Here is a 21,177-nt window from a genome sequence, read left to right as displayed (position 1 = left end):
CTCACTACATCTAACAGGTGTGTCCTCAATTCTAGGCACTATTAATTTTATTACTACTATTATTAATATACCACTCCCCACCTGCAATCCCAATACCTAACCCCCTTATTCACAGGATTCAACCCAATGACAGCAGTTTTGCTGCTCCTATCACTACCATATTGGCACCTGGAATTGCTATACTATTAACAGATTGAAACCTTAATACTACATGCTTTGTCACAGCCAGAGGAGGGGACCCCGGTGTTTATCAGCATCTATTCTGATTCTTTGGACACCACGAAGTAGGTGTCCTCATTTTACAAGGTTTCAGGATAATCTCACCTACTATTCATGCAAAAAAGAGCCCTTCAGCTATGTGGGAATAGTCTGAGCAATAATATCTATTGGTTTCTTTGGGTTTATCATATTGCCCACCATATGTTTACTGTTGGGATAGACGTTGAAACACGAGAATACTTTACATCAGCTACTGTAATTATTACTATTTCAACAGGAGTCAATGAATTCAGCTGACTTGCCACCCTTCATGGAGGAAATACCAAGGTATCTCTTGCTATCTTATGAGCCCTTGGCTTTATTTTCCGATTTACTATAGGAGCCCTAATAGGCATTGCATGAGCTAACTCATCCCTAGACATTATTCTCCACGACACATATTATTGTAGTAGCACATTTTCAATATGTTCTACCAATAGGACTGCTATTTGCTATCATGGGCAGGTTCGTTCACGGATTCCCTTCATTCTCAGACTATACTCTTAATAGCACCTGAGCAAAAATTCACTTCATGATCATTTTTGTTGGCATCAACAGACCATTATTTCCTCAACATTTTCTTGGCCATTCCGGAAAGCCTTAATGCTATTCAGATTTTCCAGATGCATACACAACATTAAATATGGTCTCCCCTGTGGGCTCATTTAGTTCATTAACAGTGGTAATATTAATGATCTTTATAGTTTGAGATGCCTTCACATCCAAACGAGAAATAGCAAGAGTAGAACTTACTACAACAAATATTGAAAGACTACATGGAAGTCCTCCTTTGAAGAGGCCAATCTTAGTGCCGGCAATATGTCCTGAAGTGTAAAATGCTGTGAACCGTCACATACTCACAGTGTTATCTGATGGACACAGACACAGACACACACACACACACACACACACACACACACACACACACACACACACACACTGAGCGCCCTGCCATCCTGCACCTCTAAGCACCTGTGGCTTTGGACGGTGTCACTGAAGGTGATGATCTGTAATGGAGAAGCCTGTCAGCCCCTGAGTGAACTGCTTGCATTTTGAAAGGTAAATGACACCACAGACCAAATGCAGGCCCAACCCAACAGACATAAGGCCAGGACTGGGTGCCGTTCAGTAAGGGAAGTTTGCGGAACACCTGGAAAAGGCCAAACGAGGTACCTTGACCAGCCCTGGACCTCTGTGAGGCTCAGTGTCCCTGTTCCTCATGGGAGCCCCAGCAGCTTCAGCGTCAGACCAAGCCTAGAACTGATGGAGGTGAATGCAGACTGGCATTGACTGTGCAGAATTCAAACCAATGCTCCAAACCTGCTGCGTTCACATTCCATTCTCTCCCACTCTCGCGTCCCTTCTCAGACATAGAGCATTTCCCACATGTTTCTGCTGGTGCCTGCATACAAGGGGAAGCCCTGTCCTTCCTCCTCAAAGAAGGGACCACAGCCCTCCATATTGTTTCGGGTGTTTTCATAGCTAAGGAAAAAACAGTCCGGGCTCAACCAGCTAAAAATGAACTGGGCTGGGGCACTGGTTGACTCAGTCCGTTAAGTGTCTGCCTTTGACTCAGGTCATGATCCCGGGATCCTGGGATTGAGCCCTGCGTCAGGCACCCGGCTCCTCAGAGAGCCTGCTTCACCCTTTCCCTCTGCCTGCTGCTCTGCCTACCTGTGCTCTCTCTCTATTTCTCTGTCAAAGAAATAAACAAAATGTTTAAAAAAAAATGAACTCAGCAGTATGCTTCATCCCTAACAGCCCAAAATGTGGTCCCTGGAAATAGCCTGGCTGCAAAAGGTTATGTATGACATTCTGTAAAATGTCTTTCTCTCTCTACAAGAGACACCTGTTACCCAGATCAAAATGGAAAAATGACAAACCCCCACAAAGTAATAATAGTGTAGAAACTGATGAATCTTGGAATGTCTTTAGCCAGGGAAACCCCTGCAATACAAACGCCTAGGGCATCAATTCTACATCTTCTCCAAAGTTTCCTCGTGGAGAAAGATGGAGATGCTTTGCAAGTCAAGACCTGCTGTTCAGATCACTTTACCAAATGCAGGAGGTGGAGGTGGTCGGTGAGGTTCATGAGGCCAGCAGGGTGCAGGCTATGAGCGTGGCCCATAGTACAGGAATGGTGATGAGGTAGGATCCCCAGACAAGACCCGCAGGGTGGTCCTAGGAAATGACAAAGCACCTGTGCATCCATACAGACATACACACACAAAATCAACTATAGGCTGAGATGAGACACAAAAGTAACACCACCAACAAAAGCTGAAACCCAAAGAAACAGGTCTCAGCACCTGAAACAATCCCCACTACCACATTCCAGGACAGGAACATCTGTGCCAGAGGTTACCTATCTCCTGCGTCCCACCTATGCCCTGGGGTGAACAGATGCCATGCGGATAACCTACTGTCACCACATGTTAATATATGTCTGCAACTCTACAGAGGCACGGAATCTGCCCCAAAGCCTTGGCAGAGTTAATACCAAACAAATAAAAGGGTCTATTAGAGATGGGCTGACATCAACGTCCAGGACCACACTTTACCCGCCGTGACAACTAAAGAATCTCCTTCTGTATACTGAGCACAGACAGAATGAGGGGCAATGGGAAGCCCAGTGTCCAAGATGGAAGATCAGCACATCATGGGTCCAACTGCTGCCCACCAGCCGCCGCCTGATCCCGCTCCGATTCCCTCATGACAAAGGAGACTTCTACTATCCCAAGTGTGTCCATGGCCACAGACACTGCTCAGGAGACAGGAATTTCTGCAGTTCAGCAGCGGACCTGGAAAAGGGCTGAAAGGTGCACGATCCCTATGAATTAGTGAGACCCAGCTCTGTGGATCTGCGTCACTGATATTCCGATGCTCCTTAACTCAGGCACAGAGCAAATGCATCATCCTTGGGGCCAAGAACCACTGAACGGCCGATTCTGCATCCCCGGATGCAAACCAATGTGTCTGCATAGCAGGTGTGACCCTCCCAGGATGGATCAGGAGAGACGCTATCAGTTGGCACAGCCACCAAACCGCATCAGAACCCGCTCACAGGAGCACAGCTGAAACATGTGTGAGGTGGGAGCCCTGCAAGGAGTCACTGGGATTCCCTCTTGACAGCTGTGCTCCGGGGGCGTATTCCACCACACACCTGGCACCTGGCAACTGGCAGAATTCACCTTCATCTCACCCAGGGTGCAACTGGAGGGATTCTAGGTCATGTCTTTACCCACACAAACGGAACGCACATGAGGTCGCAGCTCACCTTCTCCAACAACACTCACAGCTGCCCAAAGCACATGGTACAGAGTGTGAGGCAGGGCATGGCTTTTCCCACTGCCAGCTGTGAGGATTACTGCAGACATTCTCCCAGGTCAGTATCCTGACCCAAAAACCAACACCACTACTGCTCCGGCGGGAAAGGAAACTGAAAGTATTCAGCGGGACTGGCCGACTTCATTGTGGAGTGAGATGTTGCCCTCCTCCAGGGTTTTACACACACACACACACACACACACACACACACACACACAAACACACAAATTTGGGGTGAGCATCCTGTCATCATTTGCCTCTAAGCATCTACAACTTTGGGAGGAAGCACGTAAGCTGAGGATCTCTAATGAGGAAGCCTGGAGGCTCCTGGGTAAACAGCTTGCATTCTGAAAGGGGAAGGATGTCTCAGCTAGATCACAGAACACACCCAACAGCCAAAAGGCCAAGATAGGGTGCTGTCCCTACAGGAGTAACTTCCAGAAACAGGCACAACTGAAAACGCCCGTAGCATTTACCGTAGCCATCTCCGGGTCCCTTTTCGGGCTGGTGCTGCTGTTCATCCTGGGAACCGGTCTAGATTCTGGATGGGACAAAGGATGGAGGTTTATTGTGGTTTGCATACCCTCCGTACCTTCTTCCTCCATCTCACACTCTTTCCCACACTCGGGTCCCTGATCTGAAGAGAGGGTTTCTCCACATGACTCAAGCGACTTCTTTGCTAAGAGAGATACCAGTCACCTGACTCTTGCGGGAGACACTCCAGGACCCTGGTTCCAGTGTTTCCATAAGTAATCAATCAACAGTGGACAGATTGGGGTACAACTGGCTGGAAATTAATACTGAAATTGGGGTGTAGAATACAAATAAAAAAAATCACTTTTTCTTCTAGATTAAAAATCTAAGTGAGAATAGCCTTGAGTGGGTGATATCAACAAACCCGAAACACGAACGGCATGCATTCTTTCCTCAGGCCGCCAGTTAATGGTGCAATCTTTCGGTCTCTAGATGAGGCCTAGCCGGTGTGACTGGCCATTACGTAAATATTGAAGAGAAGAATTGGAGTAGACTAATCGTACAGTCAGGAGCAAAGAAAAAAACAGGCGGATTGAGAAGTAAAGCTGTGGCATTATTCCGATAACATTAGAGGAGTAAAATGCACGAATTTCATTGATGAATATAATACTGTAGTTTACAAATAAAACAAACAAAAAAAAGAAACTCCATAAGGGGTAAATGTCATTTTTCTCAAACAGTCTTTTTTTTTTTTTTTTTTTCAAATTGCTTCAGCATTGCGTCAAGGTGGGAAGGGAGCTCAGGCTCACAACTCCTCCAGGCTCAGCTCTTCAGTAGGGGGATGGTGGAGGGGGTGGGGGTGGGGGTCTGCAGTCAGGGGAGGGGTGTGAGCTCCAGTAGGCACCTGAGGAAAGCACCCTCCCATCACGCTTTCAGACAACCTGCTGTACTTAGGTAGTGCCTGTGATTCCCTCTAGGACACACAACGATCACCCACAAGAAGAGGGAGGACATCAAGTGCTTTCCCAGCAGAAATCAGGCTGCTGCAATTCACAGCTTGCTCCCTACCTCTCTGCACACGGTTCCATATCTCGGATCTTCCCGGCATCGGTTCCTGCCTCATGGATCCCTCAGGAGGCGTGTCTCTCCTCATCATGTGCAGTCTTGAATACAGAAAAAGAATGGACGTCTATAAGAATTACAACACCATGTCTTCTACCAGACACTAAACAGCTTAGCCTTGACCCCTCAGGACACCCATAAAAAGGCACGTCAAACTCGCACACCTGTGTTTCATGTAGGTGTTCTCCCTGCTCTGCTGCACTATCTTCCTCTCCCAACACCGAGCCTTAACCTGGGGGAGGAAAACACATCCACCCTCAGTTGTGCCGGACTGTGCCCCAAACAAAGAGGAGGAAAAAGAAAACACTTACCCAATTATCTAGAGCACTTCTCTCATGAGCTGCGACCTGAAAAATCAATTCACCAAGAGCCCATGTTCAGGGATCTAAGGGCCACTTCCATCCCCTGCAGGAGGCACGAAGGGGCCAGTATGTAGGGGCAGAACCTAGGTTACCTTGAGTTTGAAGTTGAGCTCTGCCTTCTGTAGCCGATCTTGCATTTCTCCAATTTCTTGTCTGTGAGATATAATTGCTTTTGTCAGATAAAGCCCAATATTGGCTGTGATTTTAGGTTTTTTTAAAGATTTTATTTATTTATTTGACAAAGAGAGACACAGTGAGAGAAGGAACGCAAGCAGAGGGAGTGGGAGAGGGAGAAGCAGGCTTCCCGCAGAGCAGGAGCCCGATGCGGGGCTTGATCCCAGGACACTGGGACCATAACCTGAGCCGAAGGCAGACGCTTAACGACAGCCACCAGGCGCCCCTTGGGTGTGATTTTAAATCACCTGCCCATGTGGCCATCCTCCTCTGATCTGTCCCCTCATACGATTTTTCCTGACACAGGAAACACTTTCCCATGATAATAAATGTACAGTAGGATCAAATCTATCGTTACATCCTCTCCTTACTCGTTTCTCCACACCTGCAGGATTGAGAGTTGACATAATTTCCTTACCTGATATCAATCTTTCCCTGATTTATCACATGAAAAGGAGCTTTTACCATGAAGCTCTATTGTCCTTTAACTTCTATGCTCGCCATGGTTCCCAGGGTTGCAAAGACCTCGCCATCAGATGACACTACCGGATTCATGGGCAGGATTCATCCTACGACAAACTGCTTTCCTCAAGATTAGGACCACTGAAACCACCCCTGGGAGGTGGAATGGCATGGCGGAAGTTTCCACAGAGTCAGGCCAGCGCTGGGGTTCCGGACATGTTTAGTAACATAATTGTTTTGTTCTTTCTAAAACTTGTCTTTTTGAATCTGTTAATTATCTCTGGATATGGCCTTTCAATTTTTGTTTATATTACTTGTTAATTGAGTCTAAAAAATGTACAAAGATTAAAAATACGAAGTGAACAGGGATTTCATGAGCCGCTAATATTTAGTGTCTGAACTCACTTATACTTGTCTATCTCTTCGGTAACCAGTTTCAAATTTTCCTCAGCAGCTGCCAGTTGACTCTTCTGTGCCTTCAGTTCACAGTGTGTATTTTCCAGCTTCCTAAGATGGGAAAGGTATATACACAGTCCAGTAGGCAAGGTCCTGAATTGCTGCCGTTTTTCCTCCCAACACAACTGATGGCCTAGATTCAAATGACCCCCATAAATGCACAGACTGACAACACAATGAGGGAGACAACTTGAAGGCCCCATTTACTGTTAAAGAATAATCAAACTCTGGAAGCTGCCAAGTCTCTGGCAATCAGAGTTGTCTTTATACTCCTCTCCTTCAATTCATTCATCATGAAGCCCCCAAATAACATTGCACTTCGTGCCATCTCAGAGTTGGTCTTTTGTCTGAGATGGTGAGGGCTCCTTTCAGATCCAAGGGAAAACCATGCTTGACCAACTATACCCATTTTGATGAAGCAAGGGACGATCCTTAGTCTTACACCTCCATGGGGAACCCTGATCCTCAAACCAAGGCTGTGCCTGACACAGACAATCAACCTGAAAGGAAGGCTTCCAGAATATGGCTTCATTGGTATGGCGACTCACTCCCAGACATTTCTAGGACCTAGAAGTACAACCATGCCACATCCTTCGAAGATCCTGGAGGAGGAAAAGTCCAATCATAGTGCCGGGAATATATCCTGAAGTATAAAACTCTGCGAACAGTCACATAGGCAGGGTGTTATTTCCATGCAACAGATTTCAGATGGAAAACTATCAACTGCATGGTGTCAACCGACTTTAACAAGGCTGAGTTCACTGAAGTGAAAGCAGCAAAGGAGGATGCTTAGAAAGGCTGGTTTGCTGTGTTGCCCTCAGACTCTTTTGGTCATGGTATTGATTAAAGGTTTCAACAGGACACCTGATTTACTCAAGAACACATGCAAAAAGACTCTTAGAAACTGAGTCAAAAGCTCTAGACAGAGAAAGACACATGCATTTGCTTCTGGTCTCTCAGGCAATCCTTCAGCAAATGCCTTCTGGACCGGCTGTGATGGAGTGGTTCACGTGGAAGGTGTAGAAGACGGAAAGGTGGTCAGCACACTGTACCTATGCCCAAAAATACTTACCAATGAACAGAACCAGGATGCCAATGACACAGAGCAGCCCCCACCCCCGGTGTGGGATGGAATAACACAAAGCTCAGTCTCTAGGGAAGACAGGGACAGTTTTGCTTTTCCACGTGAATGAGGGACTCTAAGGTCCTGATCTCCTCCTGAGAAAATAAAGGAAACACTGGACAAAAGAGCCAACTCATATGAGTGAATGCACCCAATTTCTAAAGACCACATGGAGAAACATGAGAACCACATGTAGAAGAAGGAAGCTTAGGAGAAAGGCAGCCTGGCAGTGGGAGCCAATCTCCCCAGGACACATCAATACATTCTGGAAGACGCAAGTGAACTATAAAGAAGCTGAACAACTTTATGGGCATGGGCTTAGAAGGAAACGAGTGAAGTTCAGGGTCAGCCAGCAAAGCTGAGCCATAGTGAAACCGCAGGATTTGGCTGACACCCAAGAGCGTTACATCAAAAAAAATCAGGTGGAGGGGAAATACCCTGGCCTTCTTAGGGACTGGGCTACAGTGAGGCATGTCAGTTGTACACTGGATGAAGGGATCCGGAACTGCTGAAGCCACAACCCACTTTCCAAAAAGAAACTCCCAGTGTTTCTGCAGCCAGACAATTCCATTTTTCTATCCACATTATTCACCCAAGACCCGTACTGAATGAAAAGTGACTGAATTCAGGGCTGATAAGAACATGGGATGACACTGAAACCAAAGGACAGTGCAGACAGACCCAGAGGGGATCCAGGTATCAAAGTTTGTAATGATGGTACCTTCCCTCTTCTACTCCAAGGGGTCACACAACAAGCACGACAAGCAGTTAGCACAGAAAGGGAAATGCAGGTTACACACATAAAGGCAGGACAGGCAGGCACAATTCTACAGAATGCATTTGGTGAAAATACTCGAGATCTAATTTTAAAAGAAATACAGGTATCTAGACAGGCCGTCACATAACTTCATACAAGAGTATTTGTGACAATTCACACAGGAAGAGCTTACCCTTCTCCAGCCACTTGTCTTTGTTTAGAGAATTCCACCACAATATCCACTTTCCTCCTCAGGATGTTCATTTCGGCTTCTTGAGTTGTTTTCAAAGAATTCAGGGCATTGTAGTGCTCTTCCAATAGCTTCTCACATTTTGGAAAGGAATGTGTATGTATGTGCACATGACCTGAGAACTTGGGTTTGATGGGGAAAGGAGAAGGGCAAGACCTTGAAGGCACGAAGGCATTCTTTCCCTTCCCAATGCCAACTCATTGCCACCATATGGGGATTTCTTCCCCCAAAATAACATAACCTGCAGTGCTCGTTTTTTGGCCCTGAAGGCTCTCTGCTCTCCATCCTCCAATTCATCTTGGCACTTTAAGACAGATATGAGTAAACACATTCAAGAAATCATGGTCACAGAACAATGTGAGGGTGCCTAACAGGACAGGGTCATGCAGTGCAACAAAGAAAGCCCTTAAGGCATAAGACAATCAGGAGAAAGTAAGCAAAGTGGAAAATAGTTCAAGTCAAAGAACGCACAAATGGATTTCTTAGTGGCTTTCTTTCATGTATATATCCACATACATACATATATACACATCTTCTCCTCCTCACATTGAAAATGCTCTGTTTGGCATTAAGAGGAAGGCACTGTACAATTGGGCCAGCCATCGCCCTTCATCGCCCAAGTATCTTGTGGGGATTCTCTACAGATCTTGGAGGGCACGGCTGAATGAGGGGTTCATTACCTCCCCGTGAAGTCAACCATACTTCCTAGTCCTTGAAAGAGCAAACCTCATCATGGTGGTTCTAAGTGAAATCCCAGCTCACTGCTCTGTAGAAGTTTCAGTGCCCAGATCCCCACTCTCTACTGTGTTAAACAGCAGGCGAGGATGCTGCACTCACCTCACCCAATGAACCAAAAGCCTCCCGGAGCCACATAAAGGTAAAACTCAACAACCAACTCCTACCACGTCCTGATCGTTGACCTTCTCCTCTCTCTCAGCTTGCAAGTGAGCCAGTGCCCAGCAAAGGGTGTCATTTAACTTTTCATAAAATTCCTCAACCTTTTTGATGTTCTCCTTCAACAAAATATTTTGAGTGAGTAATAATAATGCATTCCTTGGGGCACACGGGTGGCATCTGGGTAGCACCGTCGGTGGAGTGTCTGACTGCTTTTGTTTTGGCTCAAGGCCTGATCTCAGCGTTATGGGATTGACCCCTGCATCAGGCTACAAACTCAGCATGGAGTCTGCTTGGGATTCTCTCTCTCCCTCTGACCCCATCACTCAATCTCTCTCTCTCTCTCTCAATCAGTCAATCAGTTAATCTTTAAGAAATCAACAGGAAATGTGTTCTCAGGCCACAAATGACAAAACTAAACATCAATTACTGAATGATAGCTAGAGAATGACCAAAAAATGGAGAGTACACAACACACTTCTAAAGAACACATGGGTTGTGGGTGGATGGATGGAAGAAAGAGGTGAAGGGGATTAAGAGTACATTTACTGTGATGAGCACTGAGAAATGTATAGATTCTGAATCATGTTGTACACCTGAAACTCATATTACACTGTTTGAAAATTATGTTTGAACTTTAAAAAAAAAAAACATATGGATCACAGAAGCCACTGCAAAACTATTTTAAATGTATTTCAATCTAGGTGATCATCAAAATTGATGTATTAGAGGGAAATTTATATTACTGAATGGATAGAAAATGTCCAGTGACTATACAATTTTCTGCTCATTTATGAAGAACAGTATATACAAGCTACTTTAGTATACACACAGCGAGAATGGTTCTCCAGAAAAAAAGGAGAAACACACAAATTCCCAAGGAGGCAGTGATAATGGGAAGTTTCCATAGAACTCCAACCCCATCAGGGCCAAGAGGGAAATAGTCAGGCACAACACGGACAAGCTGAAATAACACGTGAGACGATGAGGAATCTCAAAAATTTAAAATGTGTCTGTCCCAAACAATCAACTTTACAAACCCTCAACCAGCCTCCCCCAGGTAAGCACACATCTTAACTGCCTCCCCATGAAGGAGAAGGAGCACAGAGGGATTACAAAGGAGCAAGAGCAAACTTTCTGGAGTGATGAGTGTGTTTACTACCTTACCGTGCTGATGGTTTCACTGTGTTTACCTATGTCACATACCAACAAACTGTATTCTTTTTTTTTTAAGATTTTTTTAATTTATTTGAGAGAGAGGGAGAAAAACAGCATGAGAAAGGAGAGGGTCAGAGGGAGAAGCAGGCTCCCTGCCGATCTGGGAGCCCGATGTGGGACTCGATCCCAGGACTCAGGGATCATGACCTGAGCCTAAGGCAGTCGCTTAACCAACTGAGCCACCCACACGCCCCCCAACAAACTGTATTCTTGAAAAAGATGTTGTGATCATATATACAATATATCACACCGAAGCTGTAGGAAAAATCTAATAGGCACATCTTAAGAGGTTTTATTTTGACTACAAACACGTGGCAAATACATCTTCTATAGCTAACAGAACTGAAGAATTTATAAGCCAACATAAAATAGAAAAGTAAGTAAATGTAAACGTACCGTAGGTAAGAAGTCACTGACTTCTATTGTACATCCATGAAGGACCTGGATAAACTGCTCTGGAACGTCTCCAAAAACATGCCCCAAGTTTATGGAAGGATGAGAGAAAGGAAGAATAAAAAATGTCCTAGACATATAAATGAGAATGTTCTATGGACGGAGATGTTTATAGATAAGGACATGAGTGGGAGAGAGACAGGAGCCTTCTATTACAATATTATGGGATTATTATTCAAACAAAAATCAAATAGAATTATTGTTTAGTTTCTGAAAACAGTGATGTTTTCTTTCAATGCCCACTTTGCTTCAGAATCACAGCCCAAACTCTCAAATTTCAGGAGTCCATAAAGATTTTCATAATCTGGTGATCTTGTTTATTTGGATGATACCTGTGACATTTTCAGTTCCTTGAACACCTATTTCCAAACAGCCAGTGAAAGGCATTCATGCTCCTATTTCTTAGTATTGTAACTAAATCAGTCAATAGCAACTCTAAAATTTAATTTCTTAAAAGATTTTATTTATTTATGTGAAACACGGTGCAGGGGAAGGGGTAGAGGGAGACAGAGAAGACTGCCGGCTGAACACGGAGCCCAAGCAGGGCTCAATCCCAGGACTCTGGGATCATGACCCACGGCTAAGGCAGAAGCTCAAGTGGCTGAGCCACCCAGGTGACCATGAAATTTCATTTCTAAAAGAATACAAAATCCCTCATATGGACACCAAAACAAAGAACACATCTCATTTTACAAAAACTGGAGTTCCAAGTATTGTAGGAGACAAGACGCTCACAATGCAATCCATACTAATTCACACGAATCTTGAATGTTGTGCAAAAACAACTCTCTAGAAAGTAACCCTGAAATCGATAACATTTTCATCTTCAGCCCTCACAGCTGAGGTCAAAAACACGTGTGCTGGTGGGAAACATACACGGTCCTTGATCAGCCGCTGTCTGAAAGAGGACATTACCTATGTGCCCAATGGTTGATCATGGGAATCAAATGCCCAAAAGACAGAAGCCATCTTGTCACAAATGGAAAATGCCCCCAGTCGTGGCCACTTGGTACATCTGGCAGCTGTCTGGTTGCTGACCAGTAGCTGACTCTTAACTAGATGACATCCAATGGGGCCAATAACACTAGGTTCTCACAAACAATGGCCATGAGCAGGGGGAGGAGGGAAATGCAAGACCAGTTAGTTTATGCAAGAGCTCAGAGATGAGGGAGGGTGAGAAAGCTGAGCTGATCTATGAGATGCAGCCTAGGAAGAAGGGAATATTTCTAATAAAGACTACCAAGAAATTCCCTCCTTTGAAGACTCAAAAGAAACCGAATCGAGTCTATTTTGACTGGAGGTATTCATGTGGGATGAGTCGGCCTCAACACAAGGGTCCTTCCTGACTACTCCCACTTTGCAGATCCCTCTCTAAGAATCTAGTGTAGGCTGATCTAAAGAAGTCTGCTTATTTCTAGGGTGTTGCCTGTCTGTCTCTCTCTCCTGGGGTTAAGGGTTTTACTTTTTAAGGAGTGAAAAGGTCACACTAGGAACCGGGTATTTCTTTTATCTTTGGACATTCCTAAGGACATTCAGGAGCTTTTTACTTTGGGGAAATTAATACTCTGTACATACTGGTCTAAAGAAAGAATAACAACTCATTCACTTCCTGATCACATCACTCCATCAGATTCTCCTGTGAGAAAAGTCCCAGCAAGATGCGGTCACTTAGTGTCCGCTGGGCTTTTCGGGGCTCCCACGGATCTGGTGGGACACAGAGTCCCCGGGGACAGCCTCCAAGGCCAGAAGGAAAGAGCTGACTCAGAAGTTGTTCAAAGTCAACCAACCAGGAAGCACAGAGCACAAACGACATTTCACTTGTTAACACTTGAGTCCCAAAAACAAGGCGTAAGATGTCACTGTTCCCAGGGCTGCCAAACTTCATAAATATGAAAAATGTGCTGATAGGAAAAGAAACTACATGCAAGATGGACCCTAAACCTGCAAGGCTTGAGGCAGGATCTTCACTGGGCTTCCAGTTGCCAGTCTAATACCCACAGGTCCTATAGAGTTCCTGATATTTTTAAAGACCTATCACGCAAGCCCCTTAATGAAGACAAAGTACTCAATGGCTTTTTGTTTCTTCTCAAATCCTTCCTTCTTGACACCATAAACCTAGTATGCGCAGGTTTCCATCCTGCCAAAGCTGCTCTTTTTGGACCAAGGAGCACAGAGAGGACCCAGAAATTGATGTGGACGGCTGTGGCCACAAAACCTTCAGGCTGACCGAGAAAACTGCCCTGTGGTGCTCGCTCTTCAGGAAGAATTGCAGTCCTTCTGGAGTGCCCACCAAGAACCCCCTGAAAAAGCTATTATTTAACCAGCATGTGAAAGAACCCATTAGAAAGGAAGATATCACCTGCAGTTTTGAGTCACCGGGTGGCTCAGTCAGTTAACTAATGACGTCTTGGTTTAGATCAAGTCATGACCCATGGTCCTGAGGATGAGCCTCTTTTCAGGCTCTGGACTCACTGCGCAGCTGCCTTGGGGTTTTCTCTCTCTTCCTCCCCCTCTTCCCTTCCTCCCACACCTGTGCCCTCTCTCTTTCAATAGGAGACACCAGTGAAGTGCCACGTTTACTCACATTTGGGTTTGGGGAACTGGGACACCGGAGCAAGAGCAGCCAGAACAACAGCCTCTGCATCTTCATGACTTGGTCCTTTCAAGGGGCGCCGGGGTGTCGGGGAGGAGGTGGAGATGGGGGTGGAGTGGAGGGAGGGGTGGGTGGTTAGGGAGGGGTGGGAAGGGGACAGGGTTTTAAGGAGGGATGGGAGCAGGGTAGAAATAGACGGTGGGATTGGGGAAGGCGTTTGTCAGGAGAAGTAGGGGTCAAGGACAGTGTCAGGGTCAGATTGAATACTGGAGGGGAGGTTCAGGAAGGGGAGTAGGTCAGCAGGTGAGTAAATCACTAGGTCAGGAAATCACTAGGTCAGCAAGAAACAGTAGCAGGTTAAGGGATTGGAGGAGCATCCACTAATCTCCAAGCATTCCCCTGGTCGAACCATTCCTTAGCAACCCAGAGGCTTTATACTCTCTCAACCAATCAGCTGCCTTTGCCCCTGGTTGATCATAATGGACACCGCGCGTGACCTCATATTTAAACAGCCTCTTCCCACCTGGTGCCCCACCACCGCGCCATCCCAATAACAGGTCCTCTCTCTGGAACTGTGGCCGTCCTTCTTGTTTCTGCTCCCTCCCAACCCAAGTGCTTGTTCCCCTCTTCTGGGCACGCTCTCCTTGCTTCCAGAACTCCTGTCCTAGAGCCATTGGCTGATCAACATAGAAAGCAAAGCAGGACAGAACTGCAACAACGAGCAACTACACAAGCAGAGTGGGAGGTTTCAACCCTCTCTCAGTGACTCAAAGCAGACGGAAAATCCATAACATGTAGAACTTGATAGCAAATCATCTGAATCCCACAGCTATCTCCGTATGTCTGTCCACAACCATATGCCACGATGGAGGACACATTAACTTTAGGCATATAGGATACACTTACAAAAATGCACCCGATCTATTTTGGCCAAAAGGGAAATTTCAGCATGTTTCAGAGGCATGAAATCACACAGAGCATGTTGTGGTAATATAATATGCTAGAAATCATGGATAAAAGCTCACTAGAAATTCCCATATGTTAGAAATTGAGAAATACCTCGAGGCACCTGGGTCGTTCAGTCCTTAAGCATCTGACTTTGGCTCGGGTCATGATCCCAGGGTGGTGGTATCGAGCCCCACATCGGGCTTCCCGCTCTGCAGAAAGCCTTCTTTTCCCTCTCCCACTCCCCCTGCTTGTGTTCCCGCTCTCACTGTGTTTCTTTCTCTCAAATAAATATATCTTAAGAACAATTTATATTTGAAGTACCTCTAAAATGAAATAGGAGTAAAGAAATCCAAAAGAAAATGCGCTATATTGGAACTGAATGATATGAGCATGATAAAATTGTCATCAAAAATGTCTTTGGCTGGGAATATCCTGGAATCTTGGTGTGAGAAGACTGCAGGGTCTGAAAATCAAACCTAATAGACCGAGATGTACAAATCTTACGTGGTTGAGGATAAAGCAAACCCATCCCGACTTACTCCTGCTGTCATTTCTTACCCATGACCCAGACTCCTCCTCTGCCCCTGCACAGTCCCCCACATGGGCTGGCACCATGTGGTGGCCCCAGTAGGCTCCACGAAGGCATGTCCCCTGAACCGGGAAGTTTGATACAGCCCTCTGACGTGCTCTGACCAGTGAGGTGTGAGTGGGAGTGGGGTGTGCCACCTCGAACAGAACCCTTGGGACAACTGGGTCTGGCACCCCCTCTGTCCATCTCCTCTAGCACCTGGCTGTTACCAATGGTGGGTGCTCTTTTATCCTGTTCCCAGAAAGACCATGCGGACATGTGACAGGAGTAAAAAAAGATACTTCCCTAGTAGGAGCCACTAAGACGAAGGGCGTCTAGTTACTCACAGTAATATCAGCCTATCCTAACTGGCATGCATCCTCCAGTCTACTCTCTAGCAGGCAGCAGAGCATTACGTGCGAAGCATGGACTCTGTCATCACATACACGTGGGTTTGAGTTCAGCTCTGCCCTTTTCTTCACTCCAACCTCAGGCAAGTTGCTGTGAGTCTCTGAGCCTCCCCTGTTTCCATTCTGTCATATGGATGTTTATACCATCTCAGGTTTGGGGAGGGATTAAATGAAATCATAATTCATGGAAAGCTTTGAGTCCCGCACCAGGCACACATAGTAAATGGTCAATAAATATTAGCTCTCTACCTTTATGTCTCAAAGGGAAACACACAGAAAGCACAGCACTGTAATTGTACAAAATAAAGACACATTAACCTTGGGGCCTGTGTAGCCCTTCAAACTTTGTTTTTCAACAAACAGCATGATATTTACATTCATTCACAGCCTTTTTCCTCTCAACAAGATACTGTACTCTGTTTAGGTTACAAATGAATATCTGCATCATGTTTTAAGATATATAATACTAAATACCATGGATAAGTCAATCATTTCTCTAATGTTGGACACATTCATAGATTGCACAGAATCAAACACAAATGAAATAGAATAAAGTCTATCATAATGTATTACAGGCCTGAGTAAATATTATTTTGTTAACCTTTCTTTGTGATGTATCTCTATAGGTATTGGGTGGCAATTTAAAATGCGTTCCTGGAGAGAGTCTAAGGTGGTGGAGGTTTAAGAGACCTTCATTTCGTCTGCTCCCAGGAATTCAGTTAGATGCCTATCAAACCATTGTGAATACCTGTGAACTCAACCAGAATGGAATGGAGGAGAAACTGCAACACTGCAAATACAAAAGTGACTAATTTCTATAAGGAGGAAGTGCGAAAAAGTGAATGCAAGGCCATATGTGGGCAGATAGACTGCAGGGGGAGGGAACCTCCGTAAGCTGGCTACTGGAAAGTGACACAGTAGCAGAATGCCAAGTCAGACTTTTGAGAAGTCAGCTCCAGTGAGGGATGTCCCTGCCTGAAAAGTACCCAGGTGGCAAAAGAGGGCAGAATTCTAGGTGGGACCGCATGGCCTCAGAATCCCCAGGATCACAGACATAACAGGGGTGCCTTAGTGGGGCAGATCTCCCAGGTGTGGAAGCAGGAGAAGCCGGCTGGAATCAGCAAGCCGAGGAGTGGGCTCTCAGCCAGGGATTCCATATACCATGAACCACAGCATGCTCAGGTTACTGCTCTCCAAGCAGGGGCCCAGCAAGCAGCAGAATCAGGGAGGGCCACCCCCCAGTCCTACTCTGGGGAGCAAAGGCTCAAGGTGTTCACCACAGGAGTTGCAGGGTTTGGAGACTCAAACGAGTTCCCGGCCTGAGATACAAATGCTCAGTCACAGGCTGGGTGAACAGAGACAGCGGACGGAGACCAGGGAGACAAAAGTGACTGGCTGCTTTTAACTGAGGGAGCACTCAGGAGTGGGGCCTTGAGCTCTTGGCTCCGGGGTTGGAGTTTGGGAGGCTGTCATTTTCATTCTCATCCTCTAAAGCAGCGGGAAAAGCCTTCAGGGAACAAAAGCCACACAGAGCAAACCAGACCAGGTTACTTAGCCCGGCCCTCTGGCAAGGGCGGTGCAATTCCGCGCTGGCAAAGACAGTTGAAAATCAATGCAACAAGCCCCTCCCCACGATCAGCATGAACATCCATCCAAGAACAATTATACCAATCATTGAGAATTGCAAGACTCCAGTGCTAGGGAACATGTAGGATTCATGTTTTTTTTCCCAGGATTCTTGAGTCTTTCTATTTTAATTCCTTTGCTCTTTCATTTTTCCACCAATTTCTTATTTGATCAACTCTTTTCTTTTTTTTTAAAGATTTTATTTATTTATTTAATTGACAGAGAGAGAAAGTGACAGTCAGAGAGGGAACACAAGCAGGGGGAGTGGGAGAGGGAGAAGCAGGCTTCCTGCCGAGCAGGGAGCCCGATGCAGGGCTAGATCCCAGGACCCTGGGATCATGACCTGAGCCGAAGGCAGTCGCTTAACCAACTGAGCCACCCAGGTGCCCCATATCCACTCTTTTCTTAAAATCATTTTAAGTTTTCATGTACGGTTACCTTCTAGCCTTCCACTGCATTTAATTTTGTTTTTGGAAATATTTGCATATTTCTTTCCTTACAGTGTTGGAATGCAGTTTCCTCTAACAGACCAAATATACCCAGAGCCTAATGTATGGCTAACGTTCTCTTCATTGTCTGATCATATTCTCTTTTATTGCCCCCTCTTCTTTTGCTTTGTTTCTTTGGGGGGGGGGTTGTTTTGTTTTCTTGAATTGGAATATTTTAATCTTTACAGATACATTCAATCTTTTCAATGTATTTAATTTATTATTCAGCAATCAGAAACGATGAATACCCACCATTTGCATCGACATGGATGGAACTGTCGGGGATTATGTTAAGTGAAGTAAGTCAAACAGAGAATGACAATTCTCATACGGTTTCTCTCATAGGTGGAACATAAGCGGTAGCACAGACGACATAGGGGAAAGGAAGGAAATCCAAAGGGAGTGAAATCAGTGAGGGAGATGAACCATAAGAAACTATGGACCCCAGGAAACAATCCGGAGGTTTGAGACGGGAGGACGGTGGGAGGAGGGGTAACAGGGTGATGGGTATTGAGGAGGGCATGTGGTGTGATGAGCACTGGGTGTTATACTTAACTAATGAATCACTGAACACTGCATCAAGGACTAATTATGTACTATACACTGGCTAACGGAATATAATAAAAAAATTATTTTTCTATATAGAAGATTTTTTCTTTACCATTTTGAGATGTAGTTTCCTCTAACAACCTAAACAAAGTACACGCAGGATAGATTTTATGACTCTGTTCTGTTCACCTGTCTGTATATTATTTTATTCTCTTTGTTTTTTGTCATTTAATTTCCATTTTTATAGTTACGTTCAATTTTAGTTTTTACATTGTCTTCAACTTAATTTTTGTACATATATAAGTTTTATTTTTTCTTTAAAACTTTGGGATCTCGTTTTCTAACAAACAGACCAAAATCCACACATGATCCAGTACACTCTTTACTATATATTTCTCTCGGGTCATTGTTGGCATTTTAGTATTTTGTTCTCTCATTCATCAATCCTTCGCCGGACAGAATAACATGGAAAAACTCACCTCAAAAAAAGAGAACAAGACACAGTACAGATTGTCAGGGACCTCATCGGTATGGACAGAAGTAAGATGTTGGAACTTGAGTTAGGAATAATGATTAGATAGATAACTAGCTGGGCTTGAAAAAAGCATAGGCGACACTAGAGAATCCCTTCCTAGAGAAACAAAAGAACTAAAATCTAATCAAGTCAAAATCAAAAAGGCTATTAATGAGATGCAATCAAAAATGGAGGCTCTAACCCCTAGGATAAATGAGGCAGAACAGAGAATTAGGGATAAAGAAGACAAAATAATGGAGAATAAAGAAGCTGAGGAGAAGAGAGATAAAGAACTACTGGATCATGTGGGGAGAATTCGGGGGATAACTGATACCATAAAGTGAGACAATAATAGAATAATTGGGATCCCAGAAGAAGAGGAGAGAGACAGGGGCAGAAGGCAGGTTGGAGCAAATTGTAGCAGAAACCTTCCCTAATCTGGAAGACAAAACAGGCATCCAATTCCAAGAGGCACAGATAATCCCCCTAAAAATCAATGAAAATAGGTCAACACCCTAATGTATAATAGTGAAACTTGCAAATCTCAGAGACAAAGAGAAACTCTTGAGAGCAAGCTCAGGCTAGGAGTTCCTCAACCTACAATGGGAGACACCTAAGACTGGCAGCCATGATTACTTTAGCTAGCTAGGATATCTATCAAAATACAAGGAGAGATAAACAGCTTCCAGGACAAACAGAAATGAAAAGAACTTCTGATTCCCAAACCATCCCTACAAGAAATACTAAAAGGGATCCATGAAGCAAAAAGAGAGCCCCAAAGTAACACAGATCAGAAAGGAACAGAGACAGTATACAGAAACAGTGACATTACAGGGAATCCAATGGCACTAAATTCGTATCTTCCAATAGTTACTCTGAATGTAAATGGGCTAAATGCCCCAATCAAAAGACACAGAGGATCAGATTGAACAAAAAACAACACCCATCCATATGCCATCTGAAAGAGACTCATTTCAGACACAAAGACACCTCCAGTTTGAAAGTGAGGGGTTGGAAAACCATTTATCATGCTAATAGACATCCAAAGAAAGCTGGGGTGGCAATCCCTATATTAGATTTAAAATCAAAGACTGTAAGAAGAGATGAGGAAGGACACTGCATCATCATTAAAGGGTCCATCCGACAAGAAGATCTAACAATTGTAGATATGTATGCCCTGAACATGGGGGCAGCCAGTTAGTAACAAAATTAAAGAATCACATCGGTAATAATACAAGGATAGTAGGGGATCTTAACACCACACTCACTGCAATGGTCAGATCATCTAAGCAGAAAATCAACAAGGAAACAAGGGTTTTGAATGACACACTGTACCAGATGGACTTCACAGTTATATTCAAAACATTCCACCCTAAAGCAACAGAATACACCTTCTTCGCAAGTGCACATGGAACATTCTCCAAAATTGATCACATAGTGGCTCACAAATCGGTAAGAAAAGAGGGGATCAGTCCCTGCATATTTTTGGACCACAATCCTTTGAAATTGGAATTCTATCAGCAGAGGGAATTTGGAACGATCTCAAATACATGGAGACTAAAGAGCATCTTGCTAAAGAATGAATGGGACAACCAGGAAATTAAGGAAGAACTTAAAAATTCATGGAAACAAATGAAAAGGAAAACACAACTACTGAAGACCTTTGGGATGCACCAAAGGCAGTCCTAAGAGGGAAAGAGATACCACTACAAGCCTTTCTCAATGAACAAGGAAGGTCTCAAAACACGAACCTAACATTATGCCTAACGAAGCTGGAGAAAGAAACTCAATTATAGCCTGAAACCAGCAGGAGAAGAGACATAAGATTAGGGCAGAAATCAAGGAAATAAAAACCAAAGGAACAGTAGAACAGATCAACAAAACTAGGAGCTGGTTCTTTGGAAGAATTAATAAGATGGAGAAAACCCTGCCCAGACTTATCAAAAAGAAAAGGGAAAGGATGCAAATAAGTAAAATCCTGAATGAAAGAGGAGAGATCAAAACTAACACCAAAAGATACAAACAATTATAAGAACATATTAAGAGAAACTAAATGCCAACAAATTCGGCAATCTGGAAGAAATGGATGCATTCCTAGAGAAGTCTAAACTACCAAAACTGAACTAGGAAGACATAAAGAACCTGAAGAGA

Source organism: Eumetopias jubatus, unplaced genomic scaffold (assembly GCF_037043125.1).
Source record: "Eumetopias jubatus isolate StellerSeaLion01/CBP00866 unplaced genomic scaffold, mEumJub1_p1.0 scaffold_79, whole genome shotgun sequence".
Lineage (NCBI taxonomy): Eukaryota > Metazoa > Chordata > Mammalia > Carnivora > Otariidae > Eumetopias > Eumetopias jubatus.
Note: the sequence above shows the minus strand (reverse complement) of the source record.